This window comes from Cebus imitator, unplaced genomic scaffold (genome assembly GCF_001604975.1).
Source record: "Cebus imitator isolate Cc_AM_T3 unplaced genomic scaffold, Cebus_imitator-1.0 Scaffold213, whole genome shotgun sequence".
Classification (NCBI taxonomy): Eukaryota; Metazoa; Chordata; class Mammalia; order Primates; family Cebidae; genus Cebus; species Cebus imitator.
This window is the reverse complement of record NW_016107528.1, coordinates 1,019,777-1,036,200: the sequence shown is the minus strand read 5'-3', so window position 1 is coordinate 1,036,200 and position 16,424 is coordinate 1,019,777. Positions and strand designations below refer to the sequence as shown.

At 44.3% G+C, this 16,424-nt stretch overlaps 1 long non-coding RNA gene across 2 annotated transcripts; it reads left to right on the top strand.

The window, feature by feature from the left end:
- Nucleotides 1–286: 286 nt before the first annotated feature.
- Nucleotides 287–16,142, top strand: LOC108317980. Of its 2 annotated transcripts, none has more exons than XR_005203416.1 (4): nucleotides 287–576; nucleotides 815–892; nucleotides 6,516–6,613; nucleotides 15,981–16,142. It is a non-coding gene; the product is annotated as an uncharacterized LOC108317980 (long non-coding RNA). The 2 variants fall into 2 exon arrangements; XR_005203415.1 differs by lacking the exon at nucleotides 15,981–16,142 and adding an exon at nucleotides 15,787–15,884.
- The last annotated feature ends 282 nt before the right edge of the window (nucleotides 16,143–16,424 follow it).

Here is a 16,424-nt window from a genome sequence, read left to right as displayed (position 1 = left end):
CTGGAAAATCTTTCCTAACAAGGTACCCAAATGGCGCTCAGAGGATCAGAGGAACACACTTTATTACGCCAGCGGGCCCAGAAGGGTTCACACCTAAAGTCTGGACCCTGGCTAAGAAAAGTCCACAGTTTTTATAAGTGAAAGGGCAAGGGAAGCAGCTCAGGACTTTAGACAACGCAGCAGGTTTTAGACAACGAGGCAGTTTCTCTTAAGGTTTTCCAGTTAGTAAGCAATAGGCAAAGAACAGAAGGAGAAAGAGGCAGTTACTAACAAAACTAGGGTAAGTTTTAAAAATAGGGAGGATGGCTGACAACGTGCTGACAAAATCCCGGGCAAAATTTCCACTTCAGTCTCACTCAATCACCCGAGCTGGCAGCAAGTCCTCTTCTGCGGCTGGCAGCTTGCATCTCCCATTAGTCCCTAGATTCTGACTATTCATGCTTCTTCTGGGGCCCATTCTCTGTTCTGGAAGTTTTCTTGGGCAAGATTCATTTTAAGATGATACTGGTTCCTATTAGGTGTGTAGGAAATACGCACTCTTGCAGCCTGTTCCTGAGACACCTTCTTTACTCACAGGTGAGTTTCTCCTGACAGTAATGTCTTAGAAACCTTCCCTGTGGCTGAAGTTGGTGGTGGGCGGGAAGTCGGGGCAGGGGGAGGACTTGAAACGTCTCTGGAGAACCAGAGGTAAAGGCCCCAGCAGTCCAGCTTTCCCCAGGGAAAGTTCTCTCCATCAACTTTTCAACTTCAAAACAACCAGTTGATTTGAAGCCTAGAGGGGATAATGGGCTAACTTGTTCATACCTCCTAGCAGGTCCTGCCTGGGAACTCTGGCATCTCAGTTTAGGATGAAGAGACTTTTGACATCTCTCTTGATAATACTCACAAACAGGTAAGCAGCAGACCCTAGAGAAATTTAAATTTCTAAAGGGTCATTTGTCTTCAGTTATAACCAAGATTTCACATAAAACAACTCTTCAGGCTCCATTTAAGAACATTTGAATATTTCAATTTTATTCCAATTCAAACATTTCTAAGGAAAAGAATAAGTTTGACGATCCAATTTTGAGTTTACATGATTCCACTGAATGAGTTTTTGAGTTTAAGAATAAAAAGTAGGCCGGGCATGGTGGCTCACACCTGTAATCCCAGCACTTTGGGAGGCCGAGGCGGGTGGATCACGAGGTCAAGAGATCAAGACCATGGTGAAACCCCGTCTCTACTAAAAAATACAAAAACTGGCTCGGCATGGTGGCGCACACCTGTGGTCCCAGCTACTCGGGAGGCTGAGGCAGGAGAATTGCTTGAACCCGGGAGGCGGAGTTTGCAGTGAGCTGAGATTGCGCCACTGCACACCAGCCTGGCGCCTGGCCACAGAGCAAGATTCTGTCTCAAAAGAAAAAAATAATAATAAAAAGTAACTGAGATCTAGTAAAATAAAACCAAATAAAAACAATATTTTGGTTTGGCTCAGGATATTAATTTTGTTTGTTCAGCTTTCAGTTCAGATCCTGACTATAGCACTGACCCTATTGACACCTTTCTCCTTGGTCTGAATGGTGGTTTAATTAAGAAGCTTTGCATGGTACAGTTTCCTCTCTCTGAAGATGGAAATGGAGTGACTTAATTCAGGGAGCCTGGCTGCCCCCGCTAGGTCTCTGCATAGTGTTCTATGATAAGTGTGGTAAACGGCGCCCTGGATGGCAACCACAAATGTCAGGTGTGTAAGATCCAATTATTTATAGCCTCTGCCAGATGCGCTCGAAATATCAGACATCTAAACATCTATTTGCTCCAGGAAACCATTGAAAATTCCACTAACTCATAAATAATGACTTCACTGTGCCCCACAATGACCTCCTTTTACCCAGTACATACTAGCAATTGCATTCCCATAAGCAAACCAAAAGAATAGTTTATTATTCATTTAATTACTAGAGATCGGAAAAAGTGACCAGCTCAACAATTTTAAAAACAATCCCTAAACAAGTACCATTGTTAAGTGATGCTAATTTGGCATTAACATTTCCAGGCACCTAATGCAGGGCTAGATGCATATTGTCAACATATATCAAGGATAGCCAGGAAACCTATCACCCTGATGTCAGTGTTGCTTAATGTCAGGGATTAGTCCTTGGGGCTTTTATGTACCAATCCCTAGAAAAGTGATTTCAGGTTTTTTTTGTTTTTGTTTTTGAGATGGAGTTTCGTCCTTGTTACCCTGGCTGTAGTGCAATGGTGCTATCTGGGCTCACTACAGCCTCCGCCTCCTGGATTCAAGCAATTCTCCTGCCTCAGCCTCCTGAGTAGTTGGGACTATAGGCGCGCGCCACCATGCCCAGTTAATTTTTTGTATTTTTAGTAGAGACAGGCTTTCACCATGTTGACCATGATGGTCTCGATCTCTTGACCTCGTGATCCACCCGCCTCGGCCTCCCTAAGTGCTGGGATTATAGGCGTGAGACACCGTGCCTGGCCAGTGATTTCAGTTTTAATCACCACTGCAGAAAAAGGAGGAAACAAATGAAACTGACCTTATTTAAATACCATTTCAGTAGAAGAAACAAGAAAGTGGTCTGGCTTCTTTCTCTATCCGTGGAAAACAGCATGGCCCCCAATAAAGTGCTCTATGAATATTCTGTATGATGAAAAGTGAGGGGGCTGGGCCTGGAGGCTCACACCTGTGATCCCAGCACTTTGGGAGGCAAAGGTGGGTGGATCACTCGAGGTCGGGAGTTCAAGAGCAGCCCCTCCCACATGGCGAAACCCTGTCTCTACTAAAAATACAAAAATTAGCCAGGGGTGGTGGCTCATGCCTGTAGTAGTCCCAGCTATTCAGGAGGCTGAAGCAAGAGAATCACTTGAACCCAGTAGGCAGAGGTTGCAGTGAACCAAGATCACACTACTGCACTCCAGCCTGGGCAACAGAGCGAGACCCAGTCTCAAAAAAAGAAAGAATGTGAGGATAAAAAATTTAATATTTCAGGACAGACCATGTCATTGAACCACTTTTTCCCCAGAAGCAGTGGTTGGACTCACAATCATCTATTCGATAACTATTTGTCTATTTACGCTGAACACTGTGCAAGGTGTGGGAAATGATTCTATCAACCAGACATGTTCCTTTCCCTGAGGGGCTTACAATCCTTAGCAAACAGGCATTGACAATAAAGCATGATAAGACTTTTGGTGGGGGTGCTCTGTTGGCCCTTGGGAGCACCTAAAAATCAGGAAAGGCTTTAAGAAAGATTCATATCTCTAACGTGAAATCCAACAAATGAGTTTCAGTTAGCCTGGAAGGGGAAAAGAGAAACATTTTAAGAACTACGCATAAAAACCTCAGAGATGAGAAGGGTTGTTTAGAATAGTACAATGAGCTCAGTGTGACTGAAAGAGGCAGGGGTGGGGGTGATGGAAAAACGGCCAGAAAGGCAAGCAAATAACACAAAATGCAGATCCTTGAAGGTCACATTGAAAAATGTAGACTTTGTCCTTAGGATTACCCTCTGTCAAAGGGTTTATGTCATAGAGGGGTGGTGGGTGACACACTCAGATGTGACTGTTTACAGAGGAGGCTGGCTGTAGTATGAAGAATGGAAAGGAATGGGGCAAAAAAATGGAGTCAGGAAGGCTAGTTAGGAGATTGTTGAATTGACTTGGCGAGAAAGAGAGGAACTCAGACTAGCACGGAAGCAATAAGAATAGAAAGTACAGGCCAGGCGCAGTGGCTCAAGCCTGTAATCCCAACACTTTGGGAGGTCGAGGTGGGCGGATCACCTGAGGTCAGGAGTTCGAGACCAGCCTGGCCAACATGGTGAAACCCCATCTCTGCTAAAAATACAAAACTTAGCTGGGCATGGTGGTGCACACCTATAGTCCCAGCTACCCAGGAAGCTGAGACAGGAGAATCGCTTGAACCTGGGAGGAGGAGGTTGCAGTGAGCCGAGATCGCACCACGGCACTCCAGCCTGGGTGACAATAAAGACTCCATCTCAAAAAAAGAAAGAAAAAAGAAAAAGAATAGAAAGTACTGTTGTCCTTCCATACCTTCCATATACGTGGGGAATTGTTTCCAGAACTCCCCAATCCCATACCAAAGTCTATCCATTCTCAAGTTCTGTAGAACCTGAGTATATGCCCTCTATGTGAGTGAGTTTCACATCCTGCAAATAATGTATTTTCATTCTGCGTTTGGTTGAAGAACATCCACGTAAAAGTGATCCCCACAGTTCAAATCTGTGTTGTTCTGGGGTCAACTATAAATGGATTTGGAGACATTCAAGAGATAAAATTAATGGGTCTTGATTGACTGGGCATGAGAAATATGGCAGAGGGAAGAGTCAACGATAACATCAGAACTCTAGTTTGAGCAACTGGAGAAAGGATGGAGCCATTCACTGAGAAAGAGACCATAGTTGGTGAGCAGTCTTGGGAATGGAAATGATGAGCTCTAAATGCTGCTAAGACTGCCATGTGCGGGCCGGCATGGTGGCTCACGCCTGTAATCCCAGCACTTCGGGAGGCCAAAGTAGGTGGATCACTTCAGCCTAGAAGTTCAATACCAGCCTGGGCAACATGGGAAAACACTGTCTCTACAAAAAAAAAAAAATTAGCTGGGCATGGTGGCACATGCCTGCAGTCCTAGCTACTCAGGAAGCTGAGGTGGGAGGATCACCTGGGCCTGGGAGGCTGAGGCTGCAGTGTGAACCATGATCATGCCACTGCACTCCAGCGTGGGTGACAGAGTAAGACCCTGACTCAAAAAAAAAAAAAAAAAGACTTCTATGTGGGTATAACATGTAGACTATTGATTTTTTTTTTTTAATTTTCCAAAGATTCTACAATGAACGTATTAACAGAAAAATAACCCACAAAGGATTCTAAGAAGTTGTGGTAAAAAGATAGATGTCACCAAACCAAGAAAGACAGTTTTCTTTTATTTTGTTTTGTTTGTTTTTTGAGACAGGCCCTCACTCTGTCACCCAGGCTGCCAGGCTGGAGTGCAGTGGCACAATCACGGCTCACTGCAGCCTTGGCCTCCTGGGCTCAGGTGATCCTCCCACCTCAGCCTTCCGAGTAGCTGGGACTACTGGTGCATGCCGTCATGTCTGACTAATTTTTATCAATTTTTTATTATTATTATTATTTGTAGAGACAGGGTTTTGCCATGTTGCCCAGGCTGGTCTTGAATCCCTGAGCCCAAGCAATCTACCCACCACAGCCTCCCAAAGGGTTGAGACTACAGGCATGAGCCACCTCACCCAGCAAGAAGACAGTTTCAAGAAGGCCATGGTCACCAGTATCAGCTACTTAGGGTTCAAGTCGGATAATGCTGGGAAAGCAGCCTTAAAATTGAACAACAAGGTTGTTAGTGATCTTGGCTGGACCAGTGTCAGAGGAATATGGCGGCAGCAGCCAGATTTCACAGAGAGTTTCAGGCTGGAGGGCAGGGAAGTGGTGGTGAGTGTGGACACCTGTTTCAACACACTTAACTGTAACCAAAACAAGTCAGATAAAGAAGTGAATTAAAGGGGTGGGGGTAGCTAGGGAGCATAAGATTTTAAGGATAGAGGACATTTGGTCTTGTTTAAATGCTGATGGCAATGAATCAGCAGGAAGTGAAACACCAGGAGAGAGAAGGAACTTGCAATGCAGCAAAGTCAGTGAGGCTGCAGGAGAGATTTAGAGCCTCGGAACTGGCTTTGTCAATGAGACGTGTCTTTATGATGGACGGGAAGGAGGAAATAATGAATTCCTCTGCAGGTACGTTTGTGACAAGAATTTGAGTGAGTTCCTGTCTAGTGGCTTTTAATTTTGTCTTATAAAGTAAAAGAAAAAAATCCCCTGATTTAAAAAAAAAAAAAAAAAAAAAGCGTATGTGCCAACTTGACAATTGCAGTTATCTCTGATTGCGGTTTTGCTTAGGAGTAAAAACAAAACTTGTCATGAAGTTGTTCTCTTTCCTTCCTTCAATAGGTAGGTCTTAACTCTCAGCTATCAGCTGTGGTTCCAGGTGGCGTCTTGGCCAAGGTCCAGTGAGCACTGTGGGAACCACCACTGCTACTGCTGAATTCCGAGTGCCACCTGGATCACAGATTTGATCGCTGTGTGCTCAGTGAGTCTTCATTCATTGAAACGTTGGGGAAGGACAGTGAGAGGAGTGTTTTCTGAAGCTCAAGGAGATCTGGTGGCCCTGGGACAGGATGATTGAAGTGAGTGCTGACCTCAGAGAAGCAGAGGTAAAGGAAAAGAGGAAAAGAACCTAAAGATAGAAGTCCAGAGAGACCCGGCACCATCTACTCTTAGACTCTCACAGTCAGTTTCCTGAAGCCCACCCTGCAGGTTATCCAGAACTTGAAGATGCCAACTAGTTGCCCTGCTTTCTCTCTCACTTTGTCAATTCTATGTTTGTTTTGTAATTCTTTCAGTATTCATTGACTTCAATAGAGCAGTAATGAGCTATAAAGCACAAGTTATGATTCCGTTACTTAGCGAGCTTCATAATATACTCGCAGAAGCCTAAAGCTGTTTTCACAGACTCCCTGGCTCCTTTTCCACTGTGGCTTTCCCCAGGGAGGGGAATTTTCACTCCTCTCAGAAGACTCCAAAGGCCGTACCTACTGCTATATGTGCAGGTGACCGAGACCCTATCCCAGAATGTACATTCAGAGGGCCTCCACTTAAAAGCAGTTTTCAAGAGCATAGGGTCTGAGCCAGGCAAGGTGGGGCGTGCCTGTAGTCCAGCTACCCAGGAGGCTGAGGTGGAAGGATTGCTTGAGTCCAGGAGTTCAAGGCTGTAGCATGCTATGATTGTACCTGTGAGTAACCACTGCTCTCCAGCCTGGGCAACACTGCAAAACCTCATCTCTTAAAAAAAAAAAAAAGTGTAAGTTCTGTCTTTCATTGCCATTCTCAGCAATCTGCTTTCCAAACTAACCATATAATAAAGTAGTGGCCAAGCTGTTTGCCAAAATGCCCCAACCACCAGATCTTAAGGAGCAAACAGAGAAACTTCTCCCACTCCTGGCCTTCTGCCCTCCCTCTGGGGATTGGGTTTTTGTGTCCCACAAGGAGAGGGTGCCTTGGGAGGTCACCTGACCCCTTACCCCCTCCTCTACTCACACACACATGCACACACACCCTCTCTAAGCTGCTGCAAAAAGGACAGGCTCAGACCCACCTTATTCAACGCTCTAGAGAAAAAGATTGCCTAAGCTTCTGCAATGACTCTTTCAAAATCAAATAACGCTCTAATTTTGCCAGCCACTGAAATAAAAGTAGGAAAATAGAGTGTGGGGAACAAAAAGAGGAGCCTTGCCACAGACAGAGAGGAAAAACAAGAAACAGAATTAATTAAAAGGAAGAGCCAGAAAATGGAATGGTTTAACTGATCCATACATTGAGAATTTAGCTAAAAGTATAAATTCTCTCTTCTCCATCCTTAATTGCCTGTGAAGCATTTTACCATGTTCAGGAAGAATAAAATGTGATCTACTCCACCCATAGACAAATAGCTCTTGGAGAGTTTTTTCTTGTAAAAATTATTATAGACACCCAGCCTGACCAACATGGTGAAACTCTGTCTCTACTAAAATACAATTAGCTGGCCATGGTGGCAAGTGGTTGTAATCCCAGCTACTTGGGAGGCTGAGGCGGAGAATTGCTTGAAGCTGGGAGGCAGAGGTTGCAGTGAGCCAAGATCGTGCCACTGCACTCCAGCCTGAGCAATAGAGTGAGACCCTGTTTCAAATAAATAAATAAATAAATAAATAGACCCAAATAGAAATCCAGGCCAGGTGCAGTGGTTCATACCTATCATCCCAGCACTTGGGAGTCTGAGCACTTGAGGCCAGGAGTTTGAAACCAGCCTGGCCAACATGGTGAAATCCCATCTCTACCTAAAATACAAAAATTAGCTGGATATGGCGGTGCACATCTGTAATCCCAGCTACTCGGGAGACTGAGGTAAGAGAATCGCTTGAACTCAGGAGGAGGAGGTTGCAGTGAGCTGAGATTGAGCCGCTGAGATCGAGCCACTGCGCTCCAGCCTGGGAAACAGAACAAGACTCTGTCTCAAAAGAAAAAAAAAAAAAGAAATCCAGTGAGCCAAAGTCAACAGCTAGACATTCATGTCAAGCTGGAGGAAACTGTCCAGCCCACACCCCTGGTGTCGTAACTCCACTCCTCTTTGTGCCTGGAACGTTCATGTTTTCTTGCTGACCTTAGCCCAAGGCCTCTGATCTAAACACACAGCTATCCGAACTGTCGCCTCCTCCATTCTCTCCCTGCTGCAGCTTCCCACCCCCTCCCTTACCTAAGAAACGAAAAGTAGATCGTTGCTTTTCCTGGCTGATTTCCTGGGGCACCTCAGGCAAGACAATTCTCTATTGACCTTGTGGCAGAGACTACGGCCCCAAACCTTTACATTTTTCAAGCGAATCAATGGAAACTTTTTTTTTTTTTGCTGGCAGGAGCAGCCACTGGTGTGATGTGTCTGCCTGGAGATCATCAGTCCCGGGGTAACAGGGTTTGGGGGGTGCTGCTGAATCTTAACTTCACTTGGAAAACAGCTTGTTTTTCTGGGATGAATTTAAGAGATGTATTGAGTTAGGAGGAGTGGGTTTTAACTTCATTTTGAAAAATGGCTGCTGTTTGCTGCTACCGGTAAGGAGCCCCTGAGCCCCAAGTTCCAAGGCTTTCTCAGCAGCATAAGTGAAGGACCTGGGGCTTCCTGAGGTTGTTGCTGGCAGCTGTAGGGAGAGCTGTCCAGGCCCTGCTTTATTGGAAGGCTCACACGAGCTGACTGCAAGGCCAGGAAATGGACCTCCAAGCAAAAGATGAGAGAGCTCAGGATAGATGAGCCTTTAGCCTTGGGTGTCAGTACCCTGGGGATTTGCTCCTGGATAATGGAGGCAAAGAGAAGGATAGAAATGGAGGGTTTCTAAAGTGGAGGAGACTCCCACAGTGGTGGCTATGATGCATCCTTAAGTCAGCTCTATTTTGGAAGCCTGGTGAAGTTTAAATAGCACCATGAAAACGAGACTTTCGAAAGTACTGGCCTGATTTCTTCAACAAGTCGATAACATTACATGGGGGAAAAGGGGAAGAAAAGTTAGAATCAAAACAATTAAATGCAATATGTGGCCTGAGAAGCTTCTGGTTTGAATAAACCAGTTATAAAAGACCTGCTGAGGGCAGTTGATATTTCGGATCTTTTTTGTTGTTGTTAGTTTTGAGACCGGGTCTTTCTCTGTCACCCAAGCTGGAGTGCAGTGGCATGATTATGGCCCACTGCAACCTCTGCCTCTCAGTTTCAAGCAATTCTCCTGCCTCAGCCACCAGAGTAGCTGGGACTATAGGTGTGCACCCCCGCATCTGGCTAATTTTTGTATTTTTAATAGAGAAAGAGTTTCACTGTTGCCTAGGCTAGTCTTGAACTTCTGAGCTCAAGTGATCCACCTGCCTTGGCCTCCCCAAGTACTGGGATTACAGGCATAAACCAGCGTGCCCAGCCAGGAGCCATTACTTTTATTTATTTATTTTCTTTTTTGGAACAAGATCTTGCTCTGTCGCCCAGGCTGGAGTGCAGTGGTACCATCATGAGTCACTGTAGCCTTGACCTCCCAGGTTCAAACGATCCTCCTGGCTCAGCCCCACAAGTAGCTGGGACTATAGGTGTTCACCACCACACCTAGCTAATTTTTTATATTTTGTAGAGACAGGGTTTCGCCATGTTGCCCAGACCAGGAACTATTATTTATTTTATTAGGTGTGATAATGTGTGATAATAATATAGAATACAGTATTATGGTTCTGTGGGGGAGACATCCTTAGAGATCCATATATAAGTATTTAGGGGTAAAATATCATTATATCTGAAATTAACTTTTAAAATTTGAGCAAAAAAACCGACGAAGTAAATATGGCAAGGTGTAGCAATCAAGGTAAATCTGGATAAAGGAGTATTCACTATACTATTCTCTATACTTTTTGTTTATTTGAAAATGTGCAATTTAAAAGGTTACAAATAAAAAAGTCAAGGACAGTATAGGAAGATGGGAAAAGTCCCCATGCAGGTTCCCGAGCAGATCCCCAACACCAATTTACAGGCCTATGGGCCAGGCTCAGAGCCAAGAATGGAGGGATGAATAAAATCCAAATTGTTTTGTTTTGTTTTTGTTTGGTTGGGTTTTTTTAAGAGACAGTGTCGCTCTGTTGCCAGGCTGGAGTGCAGTGGCGTGATCTCGGCTCACTGCAACCTCTGCCTCCCAGGTTCAAGCCATTCCCTTGCCTCAGCCTCCGGAGTAGCTGGGATTATAGGCACAAGCCAACACACCCAGCTAATTTTTGTATTTTTAGTAGAGACGGGTTTCACCATGTTGGCCAGGATGGTCTTGATCTCTTGACCTCGTGATCTGCCCAACTCGGCCTCGCAAAGTGCTGGGATTACAGGCGTGAGCCAGCCTGTTTTGTTTTTTGGAGACATGGTTTCACTGTCGCCCAGGCTGGATGCTGGCTCATGGATTCCTGGGCTCAAGCAATCCTCCCACCTCAGCCTCCCAAGTAGCTGGGATTAAAGGTGCACACCAGCATGTTCCACTGATTCTTTAACTTTTTTTGTAAAGACAAGGTCTCACTTTATTGCCCAGGCTAGTTTTGAACTCCTCGCCTCAACCAGCCCTCCTTCAGCATCCCAAAGTGCTGGCATTACAAGCATGAGCATGAGCCACCTCCTGTGACAAAATCCAGTTCTTATTCTTCAGGAGATAACAGTTTAGTGTGAAAGGCAGACAGAACACGTGGAAATGGGGCTACATGAAAGAGAGTCATCAGACGAGACGGCAACCTAGCTTCATATACCCCTGGAGTAGCATAAAATCTGAGAAGGAGAGAACACGTTTTCTTAGGGTCTCTGGGTAGGGGTCACTGATCAACAAAGCCTTTTCTCAGAAAAGCCAAAACTAGGTCACAAGAAAGTGAACATGATCTTACAGTGCCACAGAGACTGCTGGGCAGGCCCAAAGGTTAAGGCAGGAGCTGACAGTGCTCCCCAGTCAATCCATCACCCATCCTGGTACCCCGCTTTCCTAACCCAAAGGCCCTGGCCTTGAGTTCCAGATCCCTGCTATGCTTTCAGGGAAGGGCTGCAAAGTAAACCTCTACCCCTGCTTGGGGCCCCAGGATCCAGATATTTTTCTTTCTTTTTCTTTTTCTTTTTTTTTTTTTTAAGACAGAGTCTCTCTCTGCTGCCCAGACTGGAGTGCAATGGTGCAATCTCAGCTCACTGCAACCTCTGCCTCTCAGGTTCAAGCAATTCTCCTGCCTCCATAGTAGCTGGGATTACAGGCATGTGCCACCATACCCACCTAATTTTTTTTGTATTTTTAGTAGACAGTGTTTCGCCGTGTTGCTCAGGCTGATCTCGAACTCCTGACCTTGTGATCTGCCCACTTGGCCTCCCAAAGTGCTGGGATTACAGGCATGAGGTCCAGATATTTTTCAAACAACACATAATTCCCCTCAAATACAACTAATCCACTTCCTGTGAGTGCTTTGACCTAACAAGAGGCAGGCAAGACCAGTAAGGAGCTGGAGCTACTCCAGATCAGCAGGTTAAATATGTCCTCACAATTCCCAGGCAGCAGTCCTCACAGCCCACCTAATGATCCAGAACCCCACTGCTTCCAAAAGGAGTAACAGAGACATCTGGAAATCATCTAATGTGTTTGGTTAAAGGAAAAAAGAGGCCGTAAATTACACAGAAGACCTTTTACAATGGCCTTAGCACCGTTGGAATACTACCTCGGAGAGGCTGGAGAGGAAACTTGGAGAACTTCTAGTCCAACCTTCCACCCAGCATGGAGTCCCTTTTACATCACAGTTTATGCCACATTGATCCATCAGAGAGCAGGTTGCTGTTTCTCCTAAGGAGAGGCCACACCGGTAATTACAGTTAATCTGCAAACTGAGACATTGGCACTGGAGACTGATGATCAAGAAAAAAATGAAAGAAAACAAAATGAACGTCATTTCACACAGAGATCTTTCTTTGCTAAGGAAAATACTTTCCAAGTTTATTTTCCCAATGTTGGAGTGTGAGCTAAAGAGATCTGAAGTTTTTCTGGCTAGGGACAAGCCTTCAACTTTAAGTACAATGTAGCCACCTTAGATTGGGTTAGGTCCCAAAGGTAGAAAATGTGTATGCGCTGCCGGGTGCAGTGGCTCACGCCTATAATCCTAGCACTTTGGGAGGCCGAGGTGGGTGGATCACGAAGTCAGGAGATCAAGACCATCCTGGTCAACATGGTGAAACCCTGTCTCTACTAAAAATACAAAAATTAGCTGGCCGTGATGGTGTGCGCCTGTAGTCCCAGCTACTCAGGAGGCTGAGGCAGGAAAATTGCTTCAACCCAAGAGGCAGAGGTTGCGGTGAGCTGAGACGGCGCCATTGCACTCCAGCCTGGGTAACAAGAGCGAAACTCTGTCTCAAAAAAAAAAAAAGAATAGAAAATCCGTACACGCAATTTTAAGATCCCTTTAATTTCTAAAGTAAGATATAGAGTCAGAGTTTCTTCCAGCATATGAACCTAGTTCCACGTCCCGCTTGCCCTGTGTTGTTGTTGTTGTGTTAGAGATGGGGTCTCACTGTGTGTCCCAGGCTAAAGTGCATTGGCATGATCACAGCTTGCTACAGCCTCAAACTCCTGGACTCAAGCAGTTCTCCTGCCTCCGCCTCCTAAGTAAGCTGGAACTACCAGCATGTACTCCCATGCCCAGCTAATTAAAAAAAAATTTTTTTATATACAAACAGGGTCTCACTATATTGCCTAGGCTGGTCTAGAACTCCTGGACTCAAGCAGTCCTCCCACCTCGGCTTCTCAAAAGTGTTGGGATTACAGGCGTGAGCCACCTTGCCCAGCCAATGTTGTATTTTTAAAAAAGAAGTAGGGCATGGTGGCTCACACCTGTAATCCTGGCACTTTGGGAGGCCAAGGCAGGAAGATCACATGAAACCAGAAATTCCAGACCAGCCTAAGCAACATAAAAAAAATTAGCCAGGTGTGGTGACACATGTCTGTGGTCCCAGCAGCTCAGGAGGCTGAGGTGGAAGGATCACTTGAGCTCAGGAGGTTGAGGCTGCAGTAAGCCATAATTGTACCACTGCACTCCAGCCTGGGCAACAGAGCAAGACTCTGTCTCAAAAAAGAAAGAAATAAAGAAATTCATCTTGAAGCAATAGAATCACACTCAGAGACAGGTACTTAGGCACTCTGAACCCACAGAATAGAGACTCATCCAGAAAAGGCAGGTGCCAGCCTCCTGGTGCATACACACCCTAGGCCATGAGCCCTGGGAGAGCAAGGGCAGGCAGTACCGCTTCACCAAGTTGCCTTCTTCCTCTCTCACTTTTTCTAGTGCACATATATTTGATTTTTCGAAAGCTAAAAACACCAGTGATATAATTCCAGACAGAAGTTTAAAGTGTTCCATTTTCATTAGTCCATTTTCTTGTTCTATTTTGTAAGGTCTCAGTAGGATTTCTACAGTTGTATTATGACTGAGCATAAAAAAAATAGAGTCTTTGCTTTCTAGGAGTGGGCAGTAAGGTTGAAAGAGAAGAATCTAGAAGGCTAAACTGCCAAAGAACGATACAGAGCAATTTCCAAGCAAATAGCACCACGTTGTGTGATAAGAAGTGCTAAGGCTATTCCTGGAAGTGAAATCACTGCAAGCCCAGGAGAACTTTGGGAGTAAATGGGCCTGAGCTGAGAGGCTAGGGCCTCCGATCAGACCAGCGTGGCAGTGTTACGCTGCCACTTACTAGCTATGTGGCTTTCTAAGTCTCAACTTCACTTCTCTTAAATGGGGATAATAATAGTTACCTCCTAAGGCTGTAATGAAAATTAAATTAAATAGTGTATGTAAGTGCCTGGCACATAGTGAGCACTCAGTAAATGCTATCATTATTCTAAACGAGGCCTTAAAGCATGAGTGGAGTTTAAACAAGAAGACGGGTGGGGACAAGAAAGTAGAGACCAGTCTTTGTGGTCATCTGGAGTGAAGATAATGTAGAGGATGTAAAGCAGTGCTGCCCTGGCATGGGCTTTGATCCTGGTTCTCTTACTTCCTTGTAATCTGGGGCAAGTATGTGCTTCAGTTTCCTCATCTGTTAAATGAAGCTGACAATACGTAGTCAATTACCACATGGGATTAAATGAGATATTATATCTTAAATGTTCAGCGCAATATCTTAGAAGGCACACATGAAAAACTGGTGAGCTGTGGGGGACTCTGGGGAAAAAGATTAGGGAGCAAGAATGGAAAGGAGACTTATTTTATGTACATCTCACCTCATGCCCTTCAATTTCTTTAAATGTTTTACTGGATGGAGATTACCAATTGAAAAAAAAATTTAATCTCAAAAAACATATCCAAAAAAATAAACGCAAATAGAAATCCAGGACAGGTGCAGTGGCTCATGCCTGTAATTCCAGCACTTTGGGAGGCTGAGGCGGGCGGATCACTTGAGGTCAGGAGTGTGAGACCAGCCTGGCACACAGTGAAAAATCGTCCCTACTAAAAATACAAAAAAATTAGCCGGGCATGGTGGCAGGCACAGTGTAATTCCAGCTACTCGGGAGGCTGAGGCAGGAGAATCACTTGAACCTGGGAGGCCGAAATTGCAGTAAGCCGAGGTGGTGCCACTGCACTCCAGCCTGGACAACAGAGGGAGACTCCATCTCAAAGGGAAAAAAAAAGCAGAAAAAAAAAGAGATCAATACACAGTACAGAGCCTAGTACAAACCTAGTACATGTATGGCTACAGTATACTAATCTATCTCACATGGAATAAGACCACATTCTTTCTCACCCTGCTAAAAGAGTACAGAATAATTTCTGTAGAAAGCCAAAATCTGCCAAAGTAACATTTTGAAAAATAAGACTTTCAGAGCAAATGCTGAAATCATGTTTAGCTTCTTAAGGACACAAAGTCTTCAAATACTTAAAGTAATTTTAGCAGAATCTATTTAGACAAAAATAATTAATTGACCTCATTACAATTTGTTTCCTTTAGGCATTTAAGCAATCCCAAGAGGATTTCTACTTGTTTTCTCAGCTATTTTAACTGTTAAGGAATATGCCTTAAAATAATAAATTTATATTTACTTTAAAAATTATTGTCTACTTTACATTTTAAATCAGATCAGATCTCTTTGGGACTATCCTGAGTTACTGAGAGTTCAGTGTAGTTGTATGCCTCAGAACAATTAGCAAATGTTTCTTCTCCCTACGTTGGACCTGAGCTTACGTTTGCTTTCCTTTCTTTCTTGTGTATTGCTCCCCATTTCTTTCCTACACAAAGTTTCCTATAAAAAAACATTTGTGGATAAGCTTGCTATGTTCTTATCAGTAGCTCTCAAGCAAAGATGTCAATTCCAAAATGTTTCCCCAGAGACCCATGGATCAGAAGGTTAAACCAGCCCTGAGGATCCCAAGCGCTGCCTCCCAGCCCTGGATCAGCCCTGTCCCTACTGGGCATTCACATGTATCTGGTTCTCTGGCATGTACAACCTTTTGGGGGCCTGGGAGGGAATCACTGCCAGGACGCAGCTGCAAGGACTCAGTTACTACAAGGCACCATAGCGTATTGGGAATCTTCCGGTGTTCAACTGATATTTTACTTTTTAAAAATCTGATTATTTTACATTCTATGTTAAACAGTCATCAGCGAGCCTTGTCTTCTTTCACATAAACTCAACCTATGACTCTTTCCTCCTACTACAGGAAACCTATTGTGTGGCAAATATGCCAACACTGCTTAAATCTCGGAGTAAAATTACAAGAAAAAAAGAGGAAACACCCTAAGCCTAAACCAAATGCTTGAGGTTTCATTTTAAAATAGGCAGATCCTATTCTAATTTTTCTCCAAGTCACATGCAATATTTTTCTAGAAGTACATTTTGCTTTTTACTTTTCAGGTTGGAGGTTGTTTTTTTCCATCTGGCTTTTCCGCTTTCAACCTTGTTACAAAACTGAAGTCAACATTTTCACAGCTTGTCAATGGAAACCTGATTATGCCTCCTCATCTCAAGAAGAAAACATAAAATTGATTTGAATAGAGGACAAGATGGTACAGAAAATGCATTCAGATTTATCAGACTTTCTTAACTTCCTGCTGTTTGCCTTACAAAATAAGGCAAATCTCATATTCCTCTTGTTTAGCCCCAAAACACTTCCAGGGAAATTCTGTCACGTGACAGCCAAGGATACCCAAATTTAGAGCCCTGCGTGCTGAATGGGGACACATGATCACTTTAAAAAGAATGAGACTGGGAGCTATTATTTCTTCCAGATGGATATGAAATCATTTTCTGTTGTTGTTTTTTTTTAATGTATGTATTTTATTGCACTTTAGGTTCTGG